At 37.9% G+C, this 16095-nt stretch overlaps 1 pseudogene across 1 annotated transcript; it reads left to right on the top strand.

Moving 5' to 3' along the window:
- Nucleotides 1-6380: 6380 nt before the first annotated feature.
- LOC103342021 (cytochrome P450 CYP749A22-like) lies at nucleotides 6381-15976 on the top strand (annotated as a pseudogene). Its single transcript, XR_016124217.1, has 8 exons — nucleotides 6381-6492; nucleotides 10627-11676; nucleotides 11773-11854; nucleotides 11951-12615; nucleotides 12696-12921; nucleotides 13042-13274; nucleotides 14856-15210; nucleotides 15319-15976. The product of XR_016124217.1 is annotated as a cytochrome P450 CYP749A22-like (transcript).
- The last annotated feature ends 119 nt before the right edge of the window (nucleotides 15977-16095 follow it).

The raw sequence follows: 16095 nt of genomic DNA, 5'->3' as shown, positions 1-16095 counted from the left end.
AGTAAATGCTTGTGCGAATTTTCTCTTGAAAAATATATTTAAAAATTGAAAATGAAGCAAAGCTTGACTGAAAACAATAAGAAGAGGAGCAGCCTAAGAGGACCTAGAAAATATTATTTTTTATATCTTCTCATTCAGTCCAGTGGAACATGAATGTTATTTGAATGTGGTAGTAAACAAGCGTAGGCAGCTGCCCAAACTTAAATGTTTTCTTCAACAATGTAGGCTAAAATATATAAATATATAATATGACTACATAAATAAATATTATAATATTATATATAATATTTATGCCCACATTTTCACCATTTACTGGTCCGCCACTTAAAATAATAATAATAATAATTTTGGTGGTGGAATAGTTGGGCAATCTCCCATTAAAAAAATATATATTGAAAAGTCATAAATGGTGACCTCATACCATGAGATTTACTATCAATAGTAGTCATGAGTGAGCTAGCTTTGAATTGTGGGCTGCTGAAGGTCAGTCCAGGAAGAAATAATATTAATATGAAGAGGAAGCCAAGATAATGATCAAAAGAAGGAAAAACAGACGGAGAAAGGTTGAATTGAATGAGTCACTACTGGCACATTCTAAGCCTACTCACTTTTACTCGTATCTCTCCCATCGTCACAAAATTCAGACTCCTAACTTTGAGACCCCCATCAATTTATTCTGTTAATATAATAATTTCATATTTTTGACCAATACATAACGGAACATGCCCGTTACAATTAGAAACTAGTTTTTTATTATTATAGAGGAACTAGAAAATAGTTAAACGTATGATTAACGAGACCAATAAAACTTAAACATGATTAAGGTCAGCTGGTGGAATTTGTTTGTTTTGAGTCATAATTGATACTTAATGTCCATAAAATAATGGATAATTCGTAAACGATTACGTCATCTCTTCTTCTAAGTTCTATCTCTTTTTCAACAACACCCAGTGCGATCACCACTCTCTTTGCTTACATCTCCTTCTCTCCTCCCTCAAAACCAAAACAACACCCAGTGCCTTCACCACCACAGTCCTCAAGGCGTCGACTCGGCGGTGTTGGAACCTCAAGTATTATAGGTTTGGGTGTGCAAAACATATCATTGACACACCAAAAATCCAGAATATGAGTTTCCCTCATAAAGAAGTAAAACGGGCTTTCGTGTTCTCAACTATTTCCGAATCACGAATTGGTTAGCGTACTCCAACGGTTAAGAGATAGGACTTCACCTAAGGGTCATAGATAAGACACTCACTATAGAATGACTCCATCAACCAACACTTTGTCTTTCTTGTGTTGGGCCTGTTTTCTTTGTTGGGTTTGGGCCTTGCTTGCCTTGTTGGGACTTTTAGCTACTTTTAGCTGCAATCTTACCAAGCTTCATGTTGATGCAAAAAAATAGTCGGATACTTTTGGGTCCAACTTAGTGATGATGTCACCTTCGGCACTGCGAGCTCTTTGGCAAGTGAAGCGAACTGCGAAACAAAGAACGAGTAGTGAGACCTTGGGAACCAGTGTGGTACCTGCAGAAGGCTCTCCGATGCTTAAGTTAATATTAAGTATGTAGGGAATAGTGATCTGGACAAAGTATTGGCTAAGTAGCCGAATGTAACAATTACCTTTTTTTTAAGGGTTTGCGCCCTTATTTATAGATTTTGGGAGGCGTGCATCTTGAGCAAGATTTCAATATGGGATTGTAGGCATTGTCTGGAGGAGGCACCACGTGTCCTTGTGAGAAACCATTATCGAAGTGTGGTCTTAAGCCACGATCGGCAGGCTAGGGTGTTGAAAGCTCTAGACTTGTTGATGGTACTTTGTGGGACGTAATAGATTGCCAAGCTTAGTGGGCTCTCCTTATAGGTCCCTTGTTCTACGTGTCTTTCTCTGATTGGCTTATCAGATACTATATAAATAGGAGTCCCCTAAGTTTTCGATTAAAAAGGACTTCTTGGTTGGGGACTTGTTCTCGTCTTTGGCATTTTGACCGGCTGATATTTGCCATGAGGATGGTGAGCCAAACTCATCTGGTTGCCAATGGCTCTATCCTAGTCCCCCAAGTCGCCAAAGAAGAAGTCCTTGTATAGGAAAGGGCTTAGGGCAATAGTGCCTAACAGTAAAAGTGATAGGCCAAACGACATCGTGTAACTGGGCCTGACCTAGGGCAATAGAGGTGTTTTGCCGAACGGTATGGTGATGTGATTGTCAAATGATGCTAGATGTCGGCCGCACATAGTGTGCCTATGGGGGCATAACATGACGCTTAGTCTTATATGCCTAGTGTGCTAGTTATCCCGAATCACCATGGGCCACTTGTCTAGAGCCTCATGCTGCAGGTGTAGTAATGATAGCGTCTATTGGTGTAACTGAGGTGAGTCCTTTGGATCTTCCGTATAAAAGGAGGTGGCTCCTGTTTGAAAAAATCACTTGGCATTTAAGAGCGATTTTTGAGCTGCAAGAAAGGCATTTTTCGATGACTAGTTAGCCGAAGGAAATGAGATTTCTGGTGGCTAAGCATACGACAGAGCAATTTCCTCTTCCATGAAAACAAAAAGCCCATTTTTTATTTAATCTTTATCAATCAAACGTGTTTTTTTGGCTTGAAATGAACAACAAATCATGGACGAACATGAAGAGCAATCAGTAGGGCATATTCATAAGTGGCAATGGTTGTAGGAAACCTTAGTTTGATCTTGCATTGCATTTAGTTTCCTTTTCATTTTTTTTTTTTTTTTTTGTAGATGCCAGAGAGAAGGGGCCATTGTTTGGAGTTGATTATTTAGATCCAAATAAGGTTATGGAAAAAGAGCTAATGAAATACTGTGTCATATACCGAATACCGAATTCAGTAAAATGGCAGATGTATGGACCTATCGAATCTCTAAGTACCGTTGCAACCTGTGGTACAAAGGATTCTGGCCCAAATCAGCTATACCCCTAAGGCAGTACAATCTGAATTTTTGGATAGCCTTATTAGGGATGATAACTGCTTTCGGCCTTGCCGGAGATGGGGAGCCTACTTATGAATAGTTTTCATACCTTTATAGAGTGTCGAGAGCTAAATGCAAAAGGCATGGGGGCTGGGTGCAAGCAAATTGTCTATAGGCAAAGGTTCGATGGCATTTTGTGAAGGTTGTACTGACTTCACAGAAGTCATGGAGGAACCGACGGGTAATTATCTCAAGTGATTGGGAATCAGAGAATAACAAGCCTGTTTGGTTCCATATCCCCACGACCTTCAGACGATCGGTAGGTTATAACTATACAGTTTGATAGGTCCATAAGATTTGACTTGTTATGGCCGTGTTTTTACCGATGATGACATGACTTGTTGTTTAGTTCGAGATAGACTAAAGTAATTGATTAGCACAAAAAAAGACATCCATAATTGAGCCTGTGAGAAGAGCCATATCAACTACCGATCTCTTGTATCTCGATCTGCTATGTACTCAGAATTTAGTGGTGGTCAAGCTTGTTGGAGAAAAGGAAAGTAAGTTCATCTGTTGTTCCATTCAATAATTTGCGAAAATTGTTCTTGTTTTATTTTGACTGAATGTTCTCTGTCGATGCTGTAGTAACAAGTGCAAGGGAAATGTCTTAGTCCTCCAAACAGCGGTGATGATGGGAATCAAGTCCTACAATAGCAGCAGCAGCCCAGGGCCGGGGGGGTCTTTGCAGAAAACCTTGGTTAAGAAATCTGAGTCAACTTTGGACAACAAGACCGTCTTCAGCAAAGGCAGGTGAAGAGGTGGAAGTCAACTGAGAGGCCTATCAGCAAGTTACAACTAAACTGCAGAATCTATGTCAATAGATTTTGATCCGAATTCGATGTAATAGAAGATGGATTGGACTTCTCAATCCGATAATCCGAATCAGATAATCTGATTATAAATGGATCCGGATATGGATTATAGTTGATCTGATTTGATAATAATATGATTCAACTTAGTATCAAGTATTTAGTTTTTCTATGCTTTATTTTAATATTTTATATGCGAAAATGAGTAATTTTAGTTTTATATGCACTAAAAATACACTTAAAACTAAATTTTATGATAAAATATTAAAAATTGATATAAAAAGTAGTGTTTGGGTCATTTTACTAAGAGCTATAATGGGCTTGTTGGACTACTGCGAAGTAGATCAGGCTCTCTTGCGCCCATGTCTCAATTTACGGCACCAAGCCTCAAAACACCCCGAAAGAGTTGAAGCCTTAGGGAGTGTTTTGGTCTCCTTCAGTGGCTCTTCAATACATTGCAAGTTTTAATGAGAAGGATACAACAATTGTTGTAAGGACATTGCTTGATTGCTTGATAGAGTTGAGCACAGACTTGAGACACAATGGGACAGGTGCTGGAACAAATATTCCAGTAGCTGCTACTTGTTTGGATGAGCTTCTTATGGCTATGGAAAGAGTTGGAGATGGTGCATTGATGTTGTACATGCTTTGCATGAGAGCTTGCTTTGGTGAATCAAGATATGGCTAGGCTTAACATGAAAGACTTGTGGTTTGGGAACTAAGATCCTATAAGTTTAGCAAGAGATAGAGAGAGTTGGAAAGGGAAAAGCTTAGAATTATAGCTATACTATATCTTAGCATGAAAGTTTAATTTTGATGCTTGAATATTAGGATGGTGATTTGTAGAAATGCTTGAGTGATGTTTAGGGCTTGGCAGGGTGTTCTAAGACAAAAGGAGCAAAATGGAAGGATTAAAGCTTGTGATTCTGGGTGTTTTTGGCAGCTAAAAGATGGGCTTGGCATGCGTTTTCTCACCAAGAATGTGACAACCATGATTTGTTTGGCTCGGGAAGATAGGTGTTTCAAATCTGGAATAGGCCTTTTGTGAGAGAGAGAGAAAGAATGAATGAATGAATGAATGAGAATATGGAAGAACAAGAGCTTGAATCTAGTGCTTCCAACAATGGAAGAGTATGCTTGCTCTTGCTTGGGTTTTTTAAGATAAAGGAGAAGAAGATGGAAGGGAAGGTACTTGGGCTTGATGTTTCCAACAATTAGATAATAAGCTCGCTTGACTGCTCTAGTTCAGTTGAGTCCCCCTCGCTGGGTAGCCCATGACCTCCTTTTATTGGCGTTGGAACTCTTCTTTACCTCAAAAACCCTAAATGGTTTATTCTCAATTGGCTAAGTCTTCTCATTTCTTTCCCTTCACTTTCTCCAATATGGCCTTAATAAGTGAAATTTCCATAAAATCAGTTGAATCCATGGCTATTGAGACAAAACATTTTGGTGTCCCAAAACCTTCCTGCAGCTGGACCTTGCAAAGGCTTCCTTTCCAGGCAAAACTCCAGCTTGGCTTTCCTTTCTCTTTTCCTGCGTGAGCTCATAGAGGTAAAAAAGGGTAAAGTTGATGGTCAAACAGAAAAGTTAAGGCTTATCTCTTTCATCAGCCTAGATATTTATGTAAACTGGATTTTAAGGCTTTCAGTTTGAATTGGGCAAGGCTGGTTCGATCTCTAGGGAAAGGGTGCTAGAATTTCTCTCTTACTTACCCATGTGTTGGGCTTACAAAAGTTCGGTGCTCCCAAGCAACCCAAACCCTCCACCTTTTGAACCCTCAATAGGCCTTATGGACCTCCGTACCTATCCACACCACAACCTGCTTCAGTAAGCCCCAGACACGTATGTGGCTTGAGCCACTTAAGTTTGTCAGGTGGTTTGGCACTAAGGGGAGTCATTTGACATGGCATGTCACTGCGTTAGATAATGCTTGACTAAGCAGTGGGCTAGGTGAGCTCGAGCATGTGGCATCGTTAAACTTTACATGTTGGCATGTGAAATTGGTAAACCTATATCATGAACCTCCCCACGTGCCAAATTGTAGTCTCGCTTGGCATGGCCCGAATATCAAAGCTTGTTTAGGCACTTCGTAGCTATATTTGATGGGCCTCCGCATCCCTTAGCATGATAATGAATTGGACCTAAAAATATGCACGGATCTTTCTTGAGATTTTTTTAGGCCTCAATAAGTAGATAAATACAATAAAAGAATGAGGCTACTAATGAAATTTTGATTTTTTTTTTTGTACATCACAAAATAAATCCAATAATAATTTGATCCGATCTGAATCTGATGCGTGTCAGATATGAATTGATAGGTACAATCCGATAATCCGATTATAAATGGATTCGAATTTGGATTGAAGTATATCTTATCTGAATCCGGCCCGTTTATAGATCTAAGAATGGGCAAAAGGCCCAACAACACACATAACCCATGGTGTCAAATTTGGACCTGTATTGCCATTTTTGTGTCATAGGGCCTTTCTGTTTATAGTGAAATTGAGAATGTCAGTTTTGGGCCTCAAAATTTAGGCCAATTCACCTTAAGAAAGCAAGCATCCCAAACTCGACACCAAGACGGAAAATTCCCCATCACAACACGGGACTATAAGTTCGGTCGATGAGGAGAAGGCAAATTGTCAAATTGCGATGGAAGAGGAGAAACAGAAATCTAGCCTAATTTCTAAATTAAGGTTAGGGTTAGACCATCTCCAACCATGTTGGGGCTAAACTCAAATTTTCACCCTCCAAAATACAACTATTCATGTATTTTCAGGACTCAAAATTTTTTTTCCTCCAACCTTGCGGACTCATAATTTGAGTCTGCATAACTATTAAATTGTTTAAGAATGATTAACCCCTAATTTTTTTTTCTTGTTAATTTTTCTTGATATTATTTTTGTTTCAATACTCATGATTTAATTTTCTAAACATTTTAACCTAAAAAAATTAAAATTTCAAAACATAATAGAATTTCACTTAAAAATAAAAACAATTACAACACCATACGTATGCCCGGAATAATTCGAACCCTTCATTGAAGCCATTGCCATAATTTTCTTCCATTTTTACTTTTACTTTTACTTCATTGGATTCCTTTATCCTCATTGAATAATGTTCTGAACCATTTCACATCTTGTGTTGTTTCAATCACGTTCTGAACCATTTTTTGTGACTATTCATCTGACTTAGCCATTGTTCATCTCTATTCATCTGACTTTGCCATTGTTCATCTCTATTAATCTGACTTTGCCATTGTTCATTGCCATTATTCATCTCTATTCATCTGACTTTGCCATTGTTCATCTCTATTCATTTCACTTTGCCATTGTTCATCTCTATTCATCTGACTTTGCCATTGTTCATTGCCATTGTTCATCTCTATTCATCTGACTTTGCCATTATTCATTGCCATTGTTCATCTCTATTCATCTGACTTTGCCATTGTTCATTGCCATTGTTCATCTCTATTCATCTCACTTTCCCTTATCTCATTCTCTTGTCTATTTAAGAAGTGTTATTATACTGAATCGACCACACAATCTCCTTCAATTCTCCTTCTTACAATGAATTCACGTGGGAAGGCTATACAAAATTTCTTCAATGATGATTCTGATGATGATGACCTTCATCAGCGAGGGTTGCAATGGCATATTTCAACCATCATACGTTTCTTTGAGCAATATGCTCAACAATCCAAACATGGTGTAGTTACATATTGCGGTATGAGCCGTGAATACAAGAATCGGGAGAGAAAAACATCATAAGAGTCTCATGGAGGACTACAGCAGACCACTTTACTCCCCGGTGGACTTTGCGGCGTTCGCATGAAGACTTCTCATCTTGAATGATGTTGTTGCATGAGCCATACTTTGCCCGAAGATAGATGCTTGCGGGACGACAAAGTCTATCCCGAAGCCCAGCTAACGGCTGCTTTTTGAATGCTCGCGATATGGATGCTCTCTCCACCGAAGACCCATCACAGGATTGGGTGAATCGACCTTGAATGTTTGCGAAAGTTTTGTTATTATTGAAGCCATGTATGTCGAGTGGTACTCCGTTCCCAATCCGGCCCGATCTCATCAGCTCTTGCACAAGGCTATCGCGAGATTCCTGAGCATGTTGTCTTGTGCATGCATTGGGAATGGAAGAGAGCTTTGCTTAGGAAGGTTCGGCTAAGCGTAAGCCAGCTGCCGTTCTAGGCGGTGGCCTCGCGTCGACACTTGGATATGGCATGCCTTTTTGGCGTTCTTTGGATCGAACAATGATATCAGCGTTCCTAGCCCGTTCCCGTTGTTCAATGATGTAGAGAATGGAGTGTCTCCCCATATCCAATATGTTGTCAATGGAAATGAATATAATACAGGTTATTACTTGGCTGATGGTATCTACCCTCGTTGGGCTACATTGGTGAAGCGATTTCCCAACCGGATACTCCAAAAAGACTATTTGCCCAAAACAAGAAGCTTATAGGAAGGATGTGAAAGAGCCTTGAATACCAGGCTCGATGGGCAATCGTTAGGGGAACTGCGTATGTGGCACAAAGAACAACTTCATTCAATCATGATGGCGTGCATAATATTGCACAACATGATTGTTGAGGATGAGCATGAGGATCTAGATCACGAGAATCTGATGTAGAACAATTGTCCACGAACATCTAGAAGAGCAAAGAGCAAGACTTGCTTATGAGCTTGAGCCAACTATCACCTATGATATAAGCGGGACGGACAAACTATCTCAGACTATTCATGGTCCGTCATAATAGAGTTTCGTGCTCAGTGCATCAATCACAGAAATGATTTGATCAACCACATTTGGAGATCAGAAGTAGAGGGGCAATGAGCTATGTTGTGTGTTTAAATTATGTTGTGTGTTTAAATTATGTAAGTGTGTTTAAATTATGTTGTGTGTTCAAATTATGTTGTGTGTTTAAATTATGTAAGTGTGTTTAAATTATCTAAGCGTGTTTAAATTATGTTGTGTGTTTAAATTATGTAAGTGTGTTAAAATTATCTAAGCGTGTTTAAATTATGTTGTGTATTTAAATTATGAAAGTGTGTTTAAATTATAAAAGTGGTTGTGTGATTTTAATGAATTATATGGTTTATCATTGAATTTAAAAAATAAACTAATCATTGAAAAAAAAACGACAATCATAAAAAAAAGATAAACGATAATTATAAATAAAGATAAACAACAATTACAAATAAAGATAAACGATAATTAAAAATAAAGCTAAACAACAATTAAAAATAAAGATAAACGACAATTATAAATAAAGATAAACAACAATTACAAATAAACGTAAATTAATAACCACTATGTGGAGGGCTTGGATAATAGTCTCCAGAGTTGTCTTCCGGATTGTAGGGGGAACTTGTATTCATCTGAGCCTCAATAATTTCATCTTGCTTATTCCCCCAATATTTCTTCTTTCTTGGAGTAAATTTGGATAGGTCCATAGACATTATCCTCTATTCATTAGCCTCCTTATCTTGTTGGATTTGATATGCATGTTGCTCTTGTAGGAGCTCTAACTTTCGCCGCCTATCCTCTTTTGCCTCATTTCCTTGTTGAACCAATTCAGACAAGAACTTACCACTTTGGTTGAGATAACTTTCAACACCTTTCCCTTTTTTTTCATCCTTTTGTTTATCTCTTCCCAATGGCCTTGGAGTGGGCATGACCGCATCATCTTCATCTTCCTCCAAATTGATTGTATTGCCACTATGAGAAGAATCTTTGAATGATTGTGTGGGAGATTCACATAGGTCGTTCCATTTTGGGCAATCTTTTAAGATTTGCCAAGCATGATACAACTTGAAAGGCCTATTTGGAGGTTTATTATCATTCATGAAAATTGTTTTTGCATTTATATCCTACCCATGAAATAAAATAAAAATCAAGTTAATAATTGAAAACAATTAAAATTATAAATTTAAGCATTGAAAAAAATGGGTACTCACCACATCTTCAAGATTGGAGCCACTCACATGCCTTGCATTGGCCTTTGTTAGACATGCCTTCCAAAGAGAACATTGTTGGTTGATGATCTTGAACCGAGAGAAGCAATAGCTTGCGGTGATCGTACCTCGGCTCCGCTCATGCCCGGATCATTTTCCAAAATTTGTACCGCCAAAATGAATCATTTGATTGATTCGTGCCAATAGCCCCATCTTCAGATACAGAAACCCACCCTCTACATAATGCCTCATCTTCTTGTGGTTTCCAATTCACACCTCTTTGGGGTTTTGGGGCCATTCTCAACAAGAATGAATGTAGAATGAAAAATTATAACAAAGGGAGAAAGGAAAACAAAGGGAGAAAGGAAAAAAATGATTTTTGGTGGATTATTTAGCAAATGAATGACTATTTATAGAGTTTGGAATAAGTTTTGGGGTTGAATCTGACTTAGATTAATTATAAATATTAATTTGACCGTTGGATTTAAATTTGAGCCGTTAGATGTAAAATTTTGCTGTTGAGATTGCCTAAAATGAATCAGAATCGTTGATTTTATAGCTGTTGGAATATTTATAAATTAAAAAAAAAAAAAAAAAAAAGCATAACAAAAACTTGAAAAACTAGCCGTTGGTTGTCAAAACTGGAAAGGAATGATTCCACTTGTCAAAGTGGGCCATAAACAAAGTTGGCACACATGGTGATGCTTTCCTAATTAAAATATATGTTAAAACAGATTGGGCCAGCATAATTCAGTCAGGCAGGAATTTTGGGTGAAATTTCAGTCGAGTTTGAAGGCAAATTGTCAAATTGCGATGGAATTTTGAGGAGAAACAGAAATCTAGCCTAATTTCTAAATTAAGGTTAGGGTTAGGGGCGTGATTGAAAGCTGACATAGGACAGACGAGGAAGAAGAAAGGGCGAAAAAGACAAAAGATGAAATAGATTATAAACCATTCTGTAAAAATTTCTAAATTGAGTAGTAGGAGATTTCTAGAACTGAAATTGAAGATAGGAAACAATTGGAAAATAGGAAAATAAAGAATTAGAATTGAAGATAGATGGTGAGAATGTGCCCAAGCCAATTAAGACATGGCACCAACCTGGACTCATTGCTAAAATCTTGGGACACATCCTCACAAAAAAGCTTTAGCTATGAAAAGCCAATGCCAATTCAGTCTCAGGCAATGCCTATAAATGATGAGCGGTAGAGAAACTGCGTTGGCATTGGCATTGGCAAAACTGGCTCAGGCAAGACCCTTTTATAAGATGAAGAAGATAGATGGAGAGCAGCATAGAAGACATCAAAAATCCGACATGAACATGACTTCCTGGTGGAGCTCAGCAAGGCAGATATCATGTTATCAAGTTATGTGTCTGAGAACTTGTTTCCAACTTTGTGCTCAACTTAATCTGACCCTCTTAGTTCCTGGGTATTGAATGATTCTAGTTAACTTATATTTTGTCTTTTTGATCTTTTTGTCTTCTTTTTTACACAAACAATACTGAGAGAGGGGTTATTTGAGTATTCAAATACTCTATGTATTTGAACACTAGACTTCAGGTGCAGGGGTAACTGTTCTTAATCACTTGAGCTTTGAACTTCAATCCTCAACTTGCATGAGAACCTATTTTGTTTTTAATCATGGATTAAGCTTGATTTATAATTGTCATTTAGGAAGTCATTTTATTTTGACTACATTAATTGGATTCATTTTTATTACTGTGTGAATTGTTATGAATTTGTCTTGCTTTGCACTTTGCACAATGTTCTGCCCCCTTTTGATCTTCTTTTCTTTCTTTATTGTTTATCATTTCCACTGGGGGAGATGTTATTGGGCCTATGCTCATTGCAAAGCTGTCCAAGCGATGTGCTTCAGCTATGTTGTTCAACAGAACAAAATCTAATAATGGTAATTATTTTCAATTTCTCATACGATTAATAGTTGGCATGACATGAGTGAGAGCTTGCTTTAAATTGAGCTCATCACAGACATTAAATCTTGCAGAATGCAGAGCTCAGTATGGAGAGCGTTCTCCACCCCCATCAGCTGCTAGCTTTTGGTGTGCCAATGCAAATATTTTGCACAGGTGAATAATGGCACATATCCAAATTCATTTTTCCTTTTAACTAAATTCTTCCTACAACACTTTTTTTTTCTTCTTCAAATAACCTTCTTCTTCCAGATCTCATTCGGCAAACCATAGCTACCATTTCTATAATGAAGGAAGGAAACAGATAACTATAACATTTGTGAGTTTCATATACTCTCTTCTCTTCATTAAAGAACCAACAGAAACAGATGTCCTTCTAATAGCCGAACCAAATTGAAAAGTGTAAAGCCAAAACTAAGAGTCAAATAACAAATAGGAAAGACAAAGAGTAAATCTAAACAAAGCAAGGAAACAAAATCAAGTTCTCTTGTCATCTCTGGGCGGACTATGATGTGAAGGACATCTCATTGGAAGAATTTGAATATGGCATCTCATCAGCGGCAAAGCCAGGAGATAAGATATCCTCAGTTTGTAGTTTGGGAGCTACAGCCAGATAAAAAAGCAATACAAAAAAATGAGTAGTTTGGGAGGCCCAGTGGTCGTTGTGTCTAGCTTTCTGTGTCTGTTTGTTCTCTTAGCTCTCATCAAGGCCTTTCACAAAGTATGGTGGACTCCGAGGCGTATACAAAATCTGATGGCTTTACAGGGAATCAAAGGGCCTTCTTACAGACTTATCCATGGAAACACCAAAGAAATCTTCAACATGAAAATGGAAACTATGGGCAGTCCCAGAAATTTATCAGATGACGTGTTATCTGCAGTTCAACCTCATATTCGTTCATGGACCAAGATATATGGTATTTACAAGCTCTTCATTAACTATGGCTTCCAAAGCTTAGTTGCAAAACAAATTTGGTCATTTTTTATGCAATTACAGGGAAGAATTATCTTCAGTGGCATGGTTCTCAAGCTCAGTTGGTCATAACGGAACCCGAGTTGTGCAAAGAGATACTAAGTAACAAGGATGGAGCTTATCCGAAAAGAGAGCCCGAAGGCTATGTCAAAAGCTAGTAGGAGATAGTATGGGGACAACAAACCAAGCTGACAAATGGTCAAAAGTGAGAAAGCTGGCCAACCATGCCTTCCATGGAGAGAGCTTAAAAGTAAGTTCATACAGTTACTGTTAACTATTTCAAAGAGTTCTATAATATGAACGTGAAACTAAGAAAATATCATAAATTGAAGATAAATTTTCTAATAACAAGATGGTATTGTTTTACTAGAGTATGATCCCGGCAATGATAGCTAGTGCTGAGACAATGCTAGATGGGTGGAAAAATCATGAAGGAAAAGAGATTGAGGTTTATGAACAGTTTAGGTTGTTCACTTCAGAAGTGATTTCCAGGACAGCATTTAGCAGCAGCTACTTAGAAGGGAAGAGTTTTTTTGACAATTTGATGAAGTTATCCTTCTTATTAGTCAAAAATTCTTTCAACGTCAGATTTCCCGGCATCAGGTATCTTGCTTTTAACTGAATTAATCTCAAATTGGGGAATAATCATATGAACCATCAATTGACCCAAAAAAAAAATCATATGAACCACATCAGCTTTATCTATGTTCATTCCAACTTGAAAGAAGGTTCTGAATAATGGATCTTTCTTAATTAGTTGTTGAATCGCTCTTTGATTGATCAAAGTATGAAATTCTGAACCTTCATTACTGATGGAATACAACTTATCTGTAGACCAATCAGATGACTATTTCCATTGGCTAGAGCCCAGTACTTGATTACTTAGGAGTAGTGCGAGATGAAAGTCTCATGCACGGTTCTGAATAAGAGAAAGAAGTAAGGAATCCTCTTTTTGACTCTGAATCTCCACTCCAGTTGTACTAGATATTTTCAAATCATGTTGAATATCCAGCTATACATTCCGTACCTTGCTAAAGAAGTAAAGAGAAACAATCCATGTTAGCAACTACACATTGTTAGGGGGTTACGGGAGTTACCATAGTTAAGGGTCTTCAATGACAATACATTAGTGTTTTAGATGTTATGTTGTTATTAGCATTTATTAGGATACTTATGGGTTTTCCGTTTCATTGTAACCACTAGAAAGATATCTTATTAGGGTATAAATATAGGTTGTAATATCTCAAATATTATAATCGAATATACAGTTTCTACATGGTATCAGAGCTAATGGCTAACGCCAATTAGTGATCCTTCATTTGCCAACATTGAGAGTCGTTGGCTCTCCTCGCCCGGAAGGGTGTTTGCTTCTATATAGTTCTCCATCTTCTCCTCCCTTCTATAATCAGTAATTTTTTTTTTCTCTCTCTGCCGCTGCCATTTCCTGCCGCTGCCATTTCCTTTTATTTTTCAACGCTCCGTGTCAAGCTCTCTGCTCATTGATGAGCCTTTATCTTTCACTCTCTCCGTGTCTAGCTCTCTGTTGAAGATTAAGCCATGCATTTATCCATGTAATATGCTCTCTGTTGAAGATTGAGCCATTTCTCCTTCTTATGCTCTCTATTGAAGATTGAGCCTTCTCCCCCTTGTCAGTTATCATCGCTCGCCAAGCCTTATCCTAGCCAGCCTTTGTCTCTATCCTATTGTGCTTCATTGTTGTTAGTCCCTTCGTTACGAGAGTTACCATAGTTAAGGGTCTTCAATGACAATACATTAGTGTTTTAGCTGTTATGTTGTTATTAGCATTTATTAGGATACTTATGGGTTTTCCGTTTCATTGTAACCATTAGAAAGATATCTTATAGATATAGGTTGTAATATCTCAAATATTATAATATAGTTCCTAAAAAAATCCTATTTATTCCTGCATGTGTTTCCTTCCACAAACAATCAAATTGATCTCAGTAAAGCTACCACATATGAAATTGATCACATGTTCAATTTAATTTTGTATAGTTGAACTCAGCTACTTCTGAGGCATTAGGCTAGTTGTGCAGAGAACTAATCTTTTTTTTCTTTTTCCCCATCTTCCAATCTGCTGTACAACAGATAAACTATTCTCAATTCTTTGGAAATAATTCGTCTGCTGTCACTTCTTATGCATAATCTCATTCCATATTGCAGTAAGATTTTTAAATCCAGTGATGACATAGAATCAGAGAAGCTTGACAAAGCAATGCGCGACTCCATCATAGCGATTGTTAAGAAAAGAGAAAAGGCTGCAACGACTGGAGAAGAAAACAAATTTGGGAATGATTATCTTGGATTACTTTTGAAGGCTCACCTTGATACCAATGATTTGGTTGATGAATGCAAGACGTTTTACTTTGCCGGACAAGAAACCAGTAATGGTTTGCTTGCTTGGATTATCTTCCTTCTGGCACTTCATACAGATTGGCAAGAGGAAGCAAGAAAGGAGGTCCTACAATTATTTGGCAAACAAAATCCAACACACGATGACATTTCCAAGCTGAAAACAGTAAGAAATTCATGAACTCAACCTATTTCTTTTCTAAGTGGCAGAAATGTTTTGAATAGAGTTCGGATTTTTCTGTTCTTTTCAAATCAATTGTCCTTTTTCATGCAGATGAGCATGATCATCAATGAGTCTCTGAGGTTATACCCTTCTGTTCTTTCCATTGATAGGAAAGTTACAAGGGAAGTTAAACTGGGAAGGCTCATTGTTCCCGCTAACGTTGAATTGCTCATCTCATGTCTAGCACTTCACCATGAGCCTGAGTTCTGGGGGGAAGACGTGCACCTTTTTAAACCAGATCGATTCTCGGAAGGTGTTGCTAAAGCTACAAATAATAACATAACCGCTTTCTTACCCTTTGGAATGGGACCTCGAACTTGCGTTGGTTTCAACTTCGCAGCCATTGAAGCAAAGATTGCTCTGTCAATGATTCTACAACGCTACCAGTTCACCCTTTCCCCTGGTTATGTCCATTCACCCGTTGATTATCTAACAATTCGTCCACAACATGGAGTTCAAGTGATGCTACATAAACTGTAAACTGCAAAGACGAGAACTGGGAATAGATCGGGCACTTGGTGTATGGAAAACATTGAAGCCACTGGATGTGGTACCCTAGTATAAAAGAGTGCAACTGATTTACAGATTATCAAAGTACTAGTAATACACATGTAAGAGAATGGTTCGTCTTAGCAAAGACAAAAGCCTTAACATGTGAAAGAATAAACTCAGGATGCTTTCAAGCCCATCAGGGATGTAATTGGTTATAACCAGGTTTTAAGTTTCAATAAAGACTCATGGTTGTTCTTATGCTTTCAAGCCCGTCTGGCCCTTACTATGCCCAAATTGTTGTGAAATTTGTCTTGTTTTTGCACAGTTTTCTACCCC

This window comes from Prunus mume, linkage group LG2, assembly GCF_029339155.1.
Source record: "Prunus mume cultivar Tortuosa linkage group LG2, ASM2933915v1, whole genome shotgun sequence".
NCBI classification, from domain to species: Eukaryota; Viridiplantae; Streptophyta; class Magnoliopsida; order Rosales; family Rosaceae; genus Prunus; species Prunus mume.
This window is presented reverse-complemented; position numbering and strand designations above follow the sequence as displayed.